The sequence below is a fragment of the Physeter macrocephalus genome, chromosome 4 (assembly GCF_002837175.3).
Source record: "Physeter macrocephalus isolate SW-GA chromosome 4, ASM283717v5, whole genome shotgun sequence".
Lineage (NCBI taxonomy): Eukaryota > Metazoa > Chordata > Mammalia > Artiodactyla > Physeteridae > Physeter > Physeter macrocephalus.
In genome coordinates, this window is record NC_041217.1 from 76,614,195 (window position 1) to 76,627,671 (window position 13,477).

Genomic DNA, 13,477 nt, shown 5'->3' on the forward strand with positions numbered 1-13,477 from the left:
GTGGAACCTAGAAAAATGGTACAGATGAACCAGTTTGCAGGGCAGAAGTTAAGACACAGATGTAGAGAACAAACGCATGGACAACAAGGGGGGAAAGCCGCAGGGGTGTGGAGGGAAAAGTGGGATGAATTGGGAGATTGGGATCGACGTATATACACTAATATGTATAAAATAGATAGCTAATGAGAACGTGCTGTATAGCACAGGGAACTCTACTTAGTGACCTAAACGGGAAGGAAATCCAAAAAAGAGGGGATATATGTATACATACAGCTGATTCACTTCATTGTACAGTAGAAACTAACACAACATTGTAAAACAACTGTACCTCAATAAAAGTTAAAACAAAAAAAAAACAAAAAAAACCAAAATGAGCCTTTTGACTTAAATACAAATTTCTCCAAAGAAGATAGACAAATGGCCAACACGCATATATGAAAAGATAATCACCATCATTGGGGAAATGCAAACCCAAACACAGTGAGATTCCGCTTCACCTCATTAGGATGGCTATTATAAAAAAACAAAAAGAAAACAGAAAATAAGTGTTGACAAGGATTTGGAGGAATTGCTACTCTTCTGCATTCCTGGTGGGAATGAAAAATTGTGCAGCTGCTATGGCAAATATTATGGTGATTTCTCAAAATATTAAACACAGAATTACCATATGATTTAGCAATTCACTTCTGGATGCCTACCCAAAAGAACTGAAAGAAGGGATTCGAATAGATATTTGCACACCCATGTTCATAGCAGTATTGTTCACAACAGCCCCCCAAATGGAAAAAACACAAATGTCTATCAAGATGAAGTGGTATATACAATGGAATATTATTTTCAACCTTAAAAAGGAAGGAAATTCTGATATGTGCTACAACATGGATTAACCTTGAAGACATTATGCTAGGAGAAATAAGCCAGACGCTAAAGACCACATATTGTACGACTCCATTTATATGAAATGTCTAGAAATGGCAAATCCATAATGACAGAAAGTAGATAAGTGGTTGCCAGGGGCTGGCGGAGGGGGAATGGAGAAAGACTGCTCAGGAGTATGAGGTTTCTTTTGAGGGTGATGAATACGTTTTGGAATTACAAGGTGGTGATGGTTGCACAACCTTGTGAACATACTAGAAATCACTGAATTGTATACTTTAAAAGCATGAACTTCATGATATGTAAATTATAGCTCAATTTTTTAAAAAATTCAAGTAGTTCCAACTTCATGAAGACTTCCCTGAGCCTCCTGGTTAGTTAACCACTCCCTCCTATGCACAACCTTTAGATCCCACCTTTACTGTAGACTTATGTAACTTTTTGTAATGTACTATCTCCTCTGCTGATTATGAGTGCTTCTAGACAGGACTATGACTTGTCTGTGCCTGTATCCTCAACTGGCCACAGTGCTTAAAACGCAGGACGGTAGATAGAGGTTGAATTGGAAAGACTATCTACTTTCCAAGACTTTACCATACACAGCAATATTGAGCGATCCATTCCTTGGATATAATAAATATTATGTACATACTGTGTGTAAGACTTTAGTGATATAAAAACAAAGATGCATAGTGTCTACCTTAGAGGAACTTACAAATTTTTGGTGGAAATAATTGTACTTAAGTAACTACAATACAAGGCAGAAAATAAGTACCATGTGAATGGCATAATGATCCACACCTAAGAGTTTGGCAAAGTAGAAAATTACTACCTTGGGGCTGATCAGGAAGATTTTGTGGAGGTAGAGGCATGAAAGTGACCTTTAGGGATGTAACAAGATGTCAAAATAAAAGCTTCAGTTGAGGCACATTCCAGAGCTATGTGTTGGACCAAAACATAGATGGTAAAAAGGGGAGGAGGGAGAGAGAGGTAACTCTCAAACGGTCACCCACATTGACGGCATAAAGGGATGCTGACAGGAAGCTTTTTGAAATGGATTTCTCTGGAAAGAACTACTGTGTACGAAGAATTCTACCCTCCTCACTAAGGGTGAATGAGGAGAAGGGATATCTGCTCCTTACCTCAAACCAAAGGACAGGACTTTGAAGGAACCATCTGCGGAGCTTAATGTGTGTCTCCTACAGTTTGAGGGACACAGATCTGCTGACTGGATCACACTGGAGAAATCAAACTCTCGAGGGCTGAGGTGTGGGGAGGTAGCTACACTCCCAGAGTCTGTCTGGGTGAATGGTGTTTCCTATGGACCAAATGAGATCCCTGAGGGAAAGGGAATTGGCATGGTTATGCTCAGCCCCTGGTCGAAATGGCCTCCTGTGGGGGTGAAAGCTGGAAATGAACTGCTGCTGGACATGTGGATGCTGCAGAAGTGGGGAAGGGGAAGGTCTCTGAGGAACCCATGAAAGTCCCTCAAGAGGGAAATTGGCTTCAAACATCTGCAAGGTCCAGAGAGCACCAGCTAGATCACTTCCACAGCATCAATCATCCAAGAATTCTATGAATCCACGAATTCCCCTCCCCAGGCTCCAGACCCTGAAAGGGCCAAAAACAAGTTTGTAAGATGGGAGAAGTGAAGAAGGAGCATGAGAGGAGGAAAGAGAGAAGCCAAGAGCCCCTCTCTCCCTGATCTTCAAATTTCAGACTTCGAGCCTGCAGCCAGCTGAAGCTGGAGGAGAGGAGACACTTCAACTGTAAGTTGAAGTTACAACAGTTCTCATCTCGGACTCCCATTTAAATGCCTGGTTGACATTTTGTGCCCTAAAAAGTGACAGTACTGTTATTACCTCTGAGGGACAACCTTTGTCTTTTCTAAATGTAAGAGAGAAATAGCCCCTTGGTGCAGACTTAAAAAGATAGTGGGAGACAAAAATGAATTTGCTTTAAGATTCCATTCTACCAGTTGTGCTCGTTCCATGTAACCTTTATAGGTAAAAATTGAAGACGGGGCCTCCAGCAAAGGAATAGAGGTGACTGGATCCAAGCTCTACTTGGAAAAGGAAACAGAGATGAACATATCCATCCCTGGGATGGGGATGCAGGAGGGCGGCTGGAACTGTAGACAAGGGGCTGACAGGAAGGGCCTCCAGCACCAAGCTAAACAGTCATTTAAATACTGGATAGAATTTCAGGAGGTTTTGGTACTTATTTCACATATTAAGTACCGAGATCAGTAAAACTAAGTATTTAATACATTTCAAATATAAAAATTCATAAGCATAAATGCAAATATACTGAAATATATTAAACATATCACTTTAATATAAAAATAAAATATTGCTTAAAGGAAATTCTACACAAAATAGTTTAATTCGGGCTTAAAATGAAGTAAAATTACAATTGTTTTTAAAGTGATAGTAGTCTATCAATGATATCATCATTGAGCTGTGAAAAACTTTCCAGTTGCTAAAAAATTCTGAATGTACGCTGGTTAAGGGAATGATAAGGAGATAGTTATAAGATGTTCTTAAATATCAGTATGTTCTCTAGTCCCTTATCTTCAAACAACCCTATCTCTTGGTTAATAAGTTTGAGGAGATTTTTTGGGGCGGGCAATATTTTCTTTCTTTGCAGGGACAATATTTGTTTGTAACAAGCTGTTTTTGTTTGTTTGCTTCAAAGAAAGTATTTCTCACTTGTCTTCATCTTCCTGTCTCATCTTACATAAATGGAGATTCTAATGCGGACACCATATTAATACCAATAGTGTTCTGTTCCTGTTCCATTTGTTGGAAATCTTTGTAATAGATAAGAACTATTCTTGCATTAGAAGCTTTGCTTTGGTGGTTGTTATTTTCTTCTTTTACTTAAGGATTATGGAAGTATAGAAGATGGCTTTCTAAACAAGCGCACTTATATCTGATTCAAGATTTTAATGAAGCATGTCTCTGGTATGTATCAAGACATAAATGATTCAGATTTTTTAAACTCCAAAATAACCGTATCACACCAACAGAAATGCCAGTATTCCAGGACTTTAAAACAGCATGGAAGTGGAGTGGTGGACCATTAAACACTGATATTGTAAATCATTCTTCCGTGGGCAACGTGGAGACAATAGAGACGTTTAAACAAGGAAATGGCAAAGATGTATAGACACAGATGTGACCGGTAAGAGCTGTAGAGAGTATTAAGCCCACCTCCTTCTGCCAAAAGGTTAGCAACTTCAGCTTGAGTCACTGACAATCACATAGGAAGTTGATTAATAAGGGGAAAAAAGCTGGGAGAGAGGCATGCAAACATCTGTTGTTTCCCCCTCATCATCCAGTCATCCTTTTCTGGTAAAAACAGTTCCAAGTCTCCTTTGAAGAACTACCTGTACCCCTTTAGCTCGTGTGGGTGGGTTTGACTTCCCCTTCAACTCCAGAGATGGTTAGAAATGATTTCTTACAACTTAAAAAACGCGTCTCATCTTTCAAATGACCGAGGGCCAGGATTTGTTTATATGGGGGGAAATCTTTGTTTCTAGATATACTGAGTGGTAAAGAGATAGAACTGCTATAGCCATTGTGTGACCCAGGGAGGAGCTAGGAGTCACCAGATAAAGTTTCACGGAAAAGGCAAAAGAGTGAGAGATGGAGCTGGAGGCTTCAAAAGAACCAGAAACCATTATTATCTGAGCTTCTACCCAGCTAAGCCTTCTGAAGTTTTCAATTACATGGGCTAATTAATTCCTTTTCTTTTTTCATATTAAGCCAGCTTGAGTCAGTTTTCTGCCATTTGCAACAAAGTTCTAAATGATATTCAGGAAAAAAAAAAAGCCATCAATCAGGACTGAGGTGATGGTAGGAAGAAAGACTTACTGGTGAGAAGTCATAAAGGAAAAACAGTTTCAATCTCCCATGCTACCATGTTGCATGGTATCATCCATGCAAAAATGTCACACAAATTACTACCCCTTCCCCAATGAGTTTAGCAGTATAATATCTGTGGCTCATAGTGTAGCCTCAGATGTCAGACAGACATGGGTCCACATTCAGACTACCTAGACTCTGCCCTTAAGATCTGTGCATCCTTGGACAAGTTACTTAACTTCTGTTCTCTAACCTCAGTTTCTTTCTCTATGAGATGGTAATAGGACCTTCCACTTAAGTTACTAGGAGGATTAAATGACACACCGCATGAGAAAGATTTAGCATAATGCTAGGTATAATGTTATTGATAGTTTCTCTTTTCCAAGCTTGCTGGAGATTATCACTGGGGAAAAATTTTGTTGGAAGTGAAACTACCAGTGTTACCTGCCTCCATGTTTATCTTTACCTCCTTTCCCATCTTAATGGAAAGAGGTGACCCTTAATGAAAGAGGATTTCAGGCTCTCTCTGCCTAAGGCTGATCTTAGCTGGAGAGGTGACACATCTCCTGTCCAAGACTGATCCTTCCTCCTTTCTTCTTTATCACAATCACAACTCCCATTTCCTTAGAGATTTTGCCCCATCAATGATACCTTTTTGTGTTAATTGTCCCCCCGCCCCGCAGCTGGCAATTTTCTCCCATTTTGTAAAAAAACTCTCCCAGAATAAAATAATCCCCTCCTATCAGTAGTTCTCAAAGTGTGATCTGAAGAACTCCTATATCAGAATCACCTGGGGACCAGCTAAACCTCTGGTTACCTCGCCATCACCCTCTCTCCCATGTATGCTGCGGATATTTCACTTTCCCATGTTCCTCAAATCTTCAAGAAGTACCAAACCTAACCCCCCACCCGATTCTGCAGAAAAAAAGAAACTATCCCCCCGCAAACCCCTCTAATTCCCACACTGTAAATGTAACTCCACTTATGCCTATTCTTTCTTCTTTCCCCCCTGTCAACATTGACAATATGTACCTTCTCCTTCTGAGGCTAATGATTTTTACATTTATTTCTCATCTTTTCCTACCCTCTTAAGCACTTCACTCGATTATCTTGTCTCTTGTATTTTCAGCCTCTCCCTATCTATAGCCTTCCTTCTATCAACATTTAAACATACATAGAAACTTATCCCATCTACAAAAGGCAGTTCTCCCTTAACTTCCTGAATCAAACACCTCCTGATACTGTACTTGTTCACCTCCTCAACTAAACTTCTTGAAGATGTCTACACTTACTTCCCACTCACTACCCACTTCTATTTAATTTTCACCCCACTATTTCACTGAAACCGCTCTCACTTTAGTGACCAAAGAATATCTTGTCAAATCCAGGAGACACTTGGTCCATCCATCACTTGACCTCTCAGTTCCATTTGACACTGCTGTCCATTCCCTTCTTCTTCCAACCTTTCTTCTCTTAGCTTCCTTGATACCTAAGTCTTTTCTGTCTCTGCCACTCCTTATCATTCTCCTTCTCAGGCCTCTCTTTCTCTGCCCTTCCCTTAAATGGTGGTGTTCCCTACCTTACTGAGCAAGGGCTCGCTGCCTGATGTGCAAAGAAGCCAGTACTATGGCACTGATTTCTGAGAAAAGAAGAGCTTTATCACGAGGTTGACTGACAAAGAGACAGAAGGCAAGGTTCTCAAACCTGTCTCCTCAACCCAGAGTCTGGGATGAAATTTAAGGGGTTAGTGGAATTTCAAACCTGGATGTTGATTGGTTAGCCTTGAATTAGTCCATATGAGCTACTCATGCTGCTGGAAGTCAGCTTTTCCTTATTGAAGGAATTCTCACTTTGTAAAGGGCTCTGGTGGCAAGATTTCTATTCTTTGAGTTCTGTAGACTGAAGATTCTTGGTTCCAAGGTCATCCTGGAGACACAGGCTCCTGTCTTGCACATGCACAGTGCTATCGCTGTAAAATAACTCCAGCTTTGATTAATCAACAACCTGTTTTAAGGAAGTAAAACCAGTTAAAGCCGGTGCTATTTCAGTTTGATTAATCAACAACCTATTTAAAGAGACAAAAACAGTTGAAGCTGGTCGATGTTTTACGTGCTATTTCAATTCCCCCTTTTTTCTTCGTACATTCCTCAGTCTTGAGGCAAATAGGGCAATGGCCATTCTAGCTGTTCCTCCTGATTGGGGGTATGAATTTTTATAACAGGAAGGAAATTGTTTTACATTTAATTATAAATATTTGAAAATTCTAGCTTGAACTCTTGTCTTGAGCAATCATCATGGGAGTCGGGGAGGCCTTTTTAAATATACATGATAGACAGTAAGTACAAAATCTGATGAGTGAAAGGATTAACCCTAAGATACACAGAACTATGACTCCTAACTTTAACAGTCCTTCAAAAACAGACCTTACTCCTTTGGGAATCCATGAAAACATGTTATAGTATCTAATTCTTCTACAATATGAGCTACTCATGCTGCATGATCATTTTCAAAACTGTAATAATACTTTGTCTTAAGGAAGGGTTTCCCATATAACATTTCATAAGGGCTCATTTGGAGCTTGCTTCCAGGTGCTACTTTTACCCTAACCAGGGCAACTGGTAAGACCTTATCCCAAGTTAAGTTGGTTTCTTAACATATTTTGGTGATTGTCTCTTTTAAGGTAGGATTCATCTTTTCAGTCTTTCCCGTAGACTGAGGCCTCCATGAAGCATGTAACTTTCACTATATTCCGAGGGTCTGAGACACCCCGTGAGTTATCTTGGCTATGAAATCTCCTCCACTGCCACTTTGAATAGAAGGAGGCAACCCAATAGGAGGGATGATTTCTTTTACTAGGCCTTTGTTACCTCAGAAGCTTTCTCTGTTCAGCATAGAAATGCTTCGACGCATCCTGTGAAGTTGTCCACAAATATGAGCAAATGTCTATTATTTCCCATGGTTCTTGGCATAACAGTAAAGTTTACTTACCAATCATCTCCTGGTTTTGTCCCTCAGGTTTGCACCCCTTTTATTATCGGGCGTGGCCTGGTTTTAGGATTGTTTCTGATGCAGATCAGGCAATTTTGTATTACTTTTTGGATGGTCCTTTGAATTTGTGAACCAACAATAGACCTTTGTAGCCAATGATAGGTTGCATCCCTCCCATAATGGGCTCCTTGATGTAGATGAGTAATAATTCTTTCCATTAAATGCTCAGGTATAAGCACTAGTCCCTATTCATTATAAATCCAGCCTTATTTGGTTGTTTGGTACCAAATACCATCTAAGTCTTCCGAGAGTCATCGTGAAATCCCCATTAGTCTGCTCTCTCTAGATCCATTTCCATTTCTGACTGCCTGTTTTATAGCCCAATCAGCCAAATTATTTCCTTTAGCTATATAACTATCAGTCTTTTGGTGGCCTGGGCAATGTACTATGGCTACTTCTTTCAGCATTATAACAGAGTCTAATATGGCCAGTATCTCCTCCCCATGTTTCTTTCCTTCCTGGTATTAGTAGACCTCTCTTTCCATATGGCCCCATAGGCATGCACTACAGAGGAGGCATACTTAGAATCAGTATAAATGGTAACCTTGGGGACTTCCCTTGTGGTCCAGTGGTTAAGACTCTGTGCTTCCACTGCAGGGGGCATGGGTTCAAACCCTGGTCAGGGAACTAAGATCCCACATGAAAAATGGCGTGGCCAAAAAAAAAGCAAAAACACTATTAAAAATAAATAAATAAATGGTTACCTTTTCCTTAGCTCCAAGGTGCAGGGCTCTCATGAGGGCTATGAGCTCTGCCTTTTGGGCAGATGTACCTGGAGGAGGACTTCTGCTTCTAGGGCTTCCTGATGAGTTACTATTGCATACCCATCCTTTTGAAGTCCCCAGTCCATGAAGCTGCTCCCATCCATAAACATTTCCACATCTGGCTTTTCTAAAGGCTGATCAGTCAGGTCAGGTCTGCTAGAATAGACTTCTTCGATTTTTTTATGGTATGGAATGCCTTATGGCATTCCGGAGTGCAGCTTAATGGTTCATTGTCATTTCCTCTAAGAGCCTCATATAGGAGTTTGGCCATGTGTCCAAAGTTAGGAATCCAAATATGACAAAACCCAGCCATTCCTAAGAATCCTTGCAATTGCCTTCTGGTGGTGGGTACAACCACCCTAGCTAATGCTTTCCTTCGATCCGGCAGTCAGTTTCTTTTTCCTTTTGATAACTCAAATCCTAGATATTTTACAGTTGGTTGAGAAATTTGCACTTTTCCCTTGGACTTTATATCCCTGGTCTGCCAAAAATTTTAAGTGAGGATTGTATTTTGGTCTGAAGCTTCCTTAGTTTTACTAGCATCCACATATTGAAGTAACATTCCCTCATTTAACTGGAGGTCCCTTAAATCCTTGGCTAAGGCTTCCCTGAAGATGGTGGGAGCATTCTTAAATCCTTGCGGGAGTGCCATCCAACAATATTATTGTTTTATATTAGTCTCTGGATCATCCCATTCAAAGGCAAACAGTTCCTGGGACTCCGGACTTAGGGATATGCAATAAAAGGCATCTTTTACATCCAGAATTGTAAACCAGCAAAGGGCTCCAGATAAAGCTGTATAAGGATTTGGCACACTGAATGTATCCTCTACAATTTGGTTAATGGCTCCCAAATCCTGCACAAAACGATAATCTTTTGTCCCAGGTTTTCATACCGGCAGGATTGGAGTGTTATATGGGGAATGACAAGGTCAGATTAATTGGGATTTAAGACAGGTGGTTAGCAGAGGCTTTATACCTTCTTTCGCATGCCTCTTTAAAGGGCACTGCTTTAAATTTAGAGCCTTGGTGCCTGGACAGAGTTCTGCTACTATTGGGTCAGCCCAAACATATGCTCTTACCTTTTGTAGAATTTCTTCAGGGACTTCTGGTTAAGGCTTGTCTCCCAGTTGTAATAGTGCAGCTTGGAGGGTACAGGCTTGTTTTTTCTGCTGAGAAAGTCATTTAATTTTGTTAGTAGACCTTGCCTCAACAAGGGAGTAGGGCATTCAGGCACATATGGAAAGCTGTGCTTTAAATATGCTTTTTTCCAATTATACAGATCAGAGATAGAAAAGGAGGAGGGCACATATACAGATTCCCCTGGGTTGACCTTGGTCATTGAGACCTGTGGAACTTGTCTCCATGGATATTGCCCTGCCTGAGGCAGAGTACCCCCTGGGTCAAATTGAGTACCCTCGCGGGTATGGGGAGGGAAGACCCTGTTGACTATCTGGTAAGGAAGGGTACAGGGCTGGGGCCAGACCTGGGGCTCTAGGAGGATTGCTGGCGGAAGCCTCAGCACCACTCAGAGGGATTTCCCCCTTCATAAGGCGGGGGAATGGCGGGAGGCACCAAAGGAGGAGACAAATGTAGTTAAGTCGAGATCATCACTGGGCTCTGACTCAGGGAAAACAGGTTTTTTCTGAGGGCCTTCGCCTGAACCATAACTTTACATATCTTCTGCAAATTCTTATTCTGATATAGAGACTCAGGTTTCACTGCTGAGAACTGTTCAGCAGTTTTAACTGCTGAACAAAGTAACTTAGAAAAACCAGTCGAGGTCAAACGTCGTGAGCCCACTACTTGTGCTTGCCTACCCCTGATCTGAAGAAAGTTGATAACCACAGTGCAAGGCAGAGCTGATGGTAGGACAGCCAAGGGTCCTCCATCTGGGAGTTCCTTCTCTGAAGAAAAACAAGCCCTTCGTGAAGTCTGAGTTTTGCAGCTGGCTGACCAGATTTCCTTCACTATATTGCTCAAAATAGTGTGTGTGTGTGCGTGTGTGTGATACACACACACACGCACACACACACACACACACACACTTAAAAGCAGTTCAATGCTAGCTCCTTGATAGCTTGCCTCATACAAAAGAGGGTTAAAATTCTCAATGAAGAAAAACTAAAATGTGTCTAATTGTAAAAGACTCCTCCCTTGCAAGAAACAGGGATAAAGCTGTTTTTGTCCCATTTCTCCTCTCTTTTGCAAACCAAGTGTAATTGTAAAATAGTCTTACAATTAGAAGACCCATTCTTGGGCCATTTTCCCCCGACCCCAGCTGATACTGGGCCAGGCAGTGTTACAAAAGAAAATCATTTTCTTCTTTTTCATAACTCCAGTATACCATATACAGTAGGAAGTCAAATAGAACACCAAGAACATAATACATTAAAACAGAATAAAAGCACATCACTAAAAGAACCATATTGTTATCAGAAAGGACAGGTACAAACAGGACAAAGCACAAACTTACTGATAGAGATCTATACCCAGATGATTCTAGTTATTATCTGCATTAGAAACATCTCCATCTTCAAAATACTTCAATCTTCTCAAGCCATTCTCTAGATGTATTTAAGAGCTATTTTCACAAAAATGTTCTTATCAAGTTTTGCTTGTGTTTTGGAAGATTTTTTGCTTTATTTTACAGTTGGCTAAATGTAGGCCAAGTTTGACTATTGTATTTCTTATTTAAACTACAAGTAATTATATATTGTAAAATCAGTTTGTCCTGTTACTACCTTAACAATCTCAACCTTCCTAAAATATCTATTTGTCTAATAACGTTGCCCCACCTGTTTTGTTTCTCTTTAATCTGTCTTTTGTCAAATCACTCTAAAGACACAAAGCTTTGCTTTTTAATCCATGCTGACCTCCCATTTGGAAATTGATGATTTCTCTTAGCTCCCATTTCACTGATTTTACTCCTTGTATTTCCTAATTACTTTTACTGTGCTTACTCTATTCCTTAGACTGATTGATATGATAATGTTTTTCTTTCTTTTTTCCCCCTTCCTGTTAAATTAGCAGGGGTACTGTTAACATTCCCCATTTTGGAAGTGTTTTTTCCTCAGGATAACTAGAGCAAAATGACAGGAAGCAGATTCAGCAAAGCTTTGCTGCAGTCATCCAATAGTTAACCCTACTGGCCAATTCCTCACAAATAAAACAGTCACCAACAAACATAGACAAGCAGAGAAACCCAAAGACCGCAGCCTCTAACCCAGGGTTTGGGACTCTAATCCTTTGAGTACTTCAGCAGCTGTAACCTTTTATATTGGCTCCCTTAGGGTGGGGCTTGAACCCACAAACCTGACCTGCCTCCGGAAATGTTGCCACCAGAGCCCTTTACAAGTGAGAAGTCCTTCAATAAGAAAAACCTGGCTTCCAGCAGCATGAGTAGCTCATATAGACTAATTCAAGACTAACCAATCACCGTCCAGGTTTGAAATTTCTCTAACCCCTTAAACTTTGCCCCGACGATAGATCAAGGAGACAGGTTTGAGAGCCTTGTCACCCGCCTCCTTATCAGTCGACCTCAAGATAAAGCTCTTTTGTCAAATGCCATTGCCATAGTATTGGCCTCTATGAGCGTTGCGCAGCGAGCCCTTGCTCCGTAACACTCAGAGTCCTGTCCCAGCCCCCTGTTTCTCTCCTACTCGACTCACTCACCCTGGGAATCTTAACCGCTCCTATTGTTTCAATTAATAACTATGCGTGGAGGAGTTTCACCTATATATTCCTACTCCAAATTTATCCTGAGTTCCAGATCCATGAAATCTAGAGGGCATTTGTACTTAAATGCCTCACAGGTAACCTCATAATGTACATATTCAAAATTAACTTGCTAATTTCCGCTCAACCTCCTTCCGGGTAAAAGGCATCCTCTGCAAGTTGCCTGACCCAGGAACTAAGAAGTCATCCTTGACGCCTTCTTCCCTCTCACTCTCTGTTGTTGACTCTCCCTCCTAAAGGTTTCACACCTGGAAGCCTGCAACAGCCTGACCTTTCTCCAGTTTTGCCCCCTTCCAATCCAGGGTGATATACTGGAGGAAAAGATCACAGTTACACTAGCTATTAGGTTCTAAATATTTGCTGTGGTTAAGTTTAAAATTAAGCTCCAAGCTTCCTATCAGCCAAGGCAAAAATGAAGGAAAAGTAATCTTCATACGTTTTAATGTTTGTTCTAACGCTAACACTAAAACAAATTTCTCAAGAGGCGATTTATATAGGGAGCAATAAGTGATGTAATGAACAGTCCTCAACAGCATTCCTACGATATATTCTATAATTTCACTCCGCAAGTATTTATGGAGTACTTATGACTCAGGCACTGTGTTCACTACTGGAGATAAAACAGTGAATGTGGTTGTTTCTTATCTCACAATTCAAACCGAGTTTTGGCATAATATTAAAGCCAAGCCTCTGAGGACAATTTGGTGGGAAGAGGGCTTATTTCCCAAGCCAAACCTGCCTGATGGTAAAGCCAAGGTCACAATATCAGTAGCTCAGTCCCCCACGACCTACCACCCCCCACCCTTGCCACTCTGCAGCCCCAGAGCATGACTTCAGGATTTCTACCCTTTCTTTTCAACTGCAATTTACTAACACTACCAGCACCACCATACATAACACACCAAATATTTACAGGGCTTCCCAAGTGTTGTCTCACATGTGCTGACCAACAGTGCCACATGGAATCTGTCATTTTGCAACCTCGCTTGCTCTGGCTTCCTGCAGAGATCTGTTGCGAAGACAGCCACAGCACTGCTCCTCACCTCAACCACACACGGGCACCCCGGCAGCACAGGCTCATCCAGGTCAAAGGTGCTGCTCATGATGCCTGACAAGTCTGTGCTGAGGCTGCCAGGGAAAGGGTGTGGACTAGGGTGGCCTGTCCATTATGCAGAAGGGAATG

The 13,477-nt window shown here is 41.1% G+C and overlaps 1 long non-coding RNA gene across 1 annotated transcript in view; it reads right to left on the reverse strand.

Moving 5' to 3' along the window:
- Nucleotides 1-11,117, reverse strand: part of LOC114486005 (uncharacterized) — an 18,147-nt gene extending 7,030 nt beyond the window's left edge. The window contains exons 1-3 of the long non-coding RNA XR_003679246.2: nucleotides 11,033-11,117; nucleotides 9,639-9,728; nucleotides 6,596-6,749 (exon numbers count right to left, since the gene is read on the reverse strand). This is a non-coding gene — a long non-coding RNA (uncharacterized lncRNA). The remainder of the gene's footprint in view (nucleotides 1-6,595; nucleotides 6,750-9,638; nucleotides 9,729-11,032) is intronic.
- Between the last annotated feature and the right edge of the window lie 2,360 nt (nucleotides 11,118-13,477).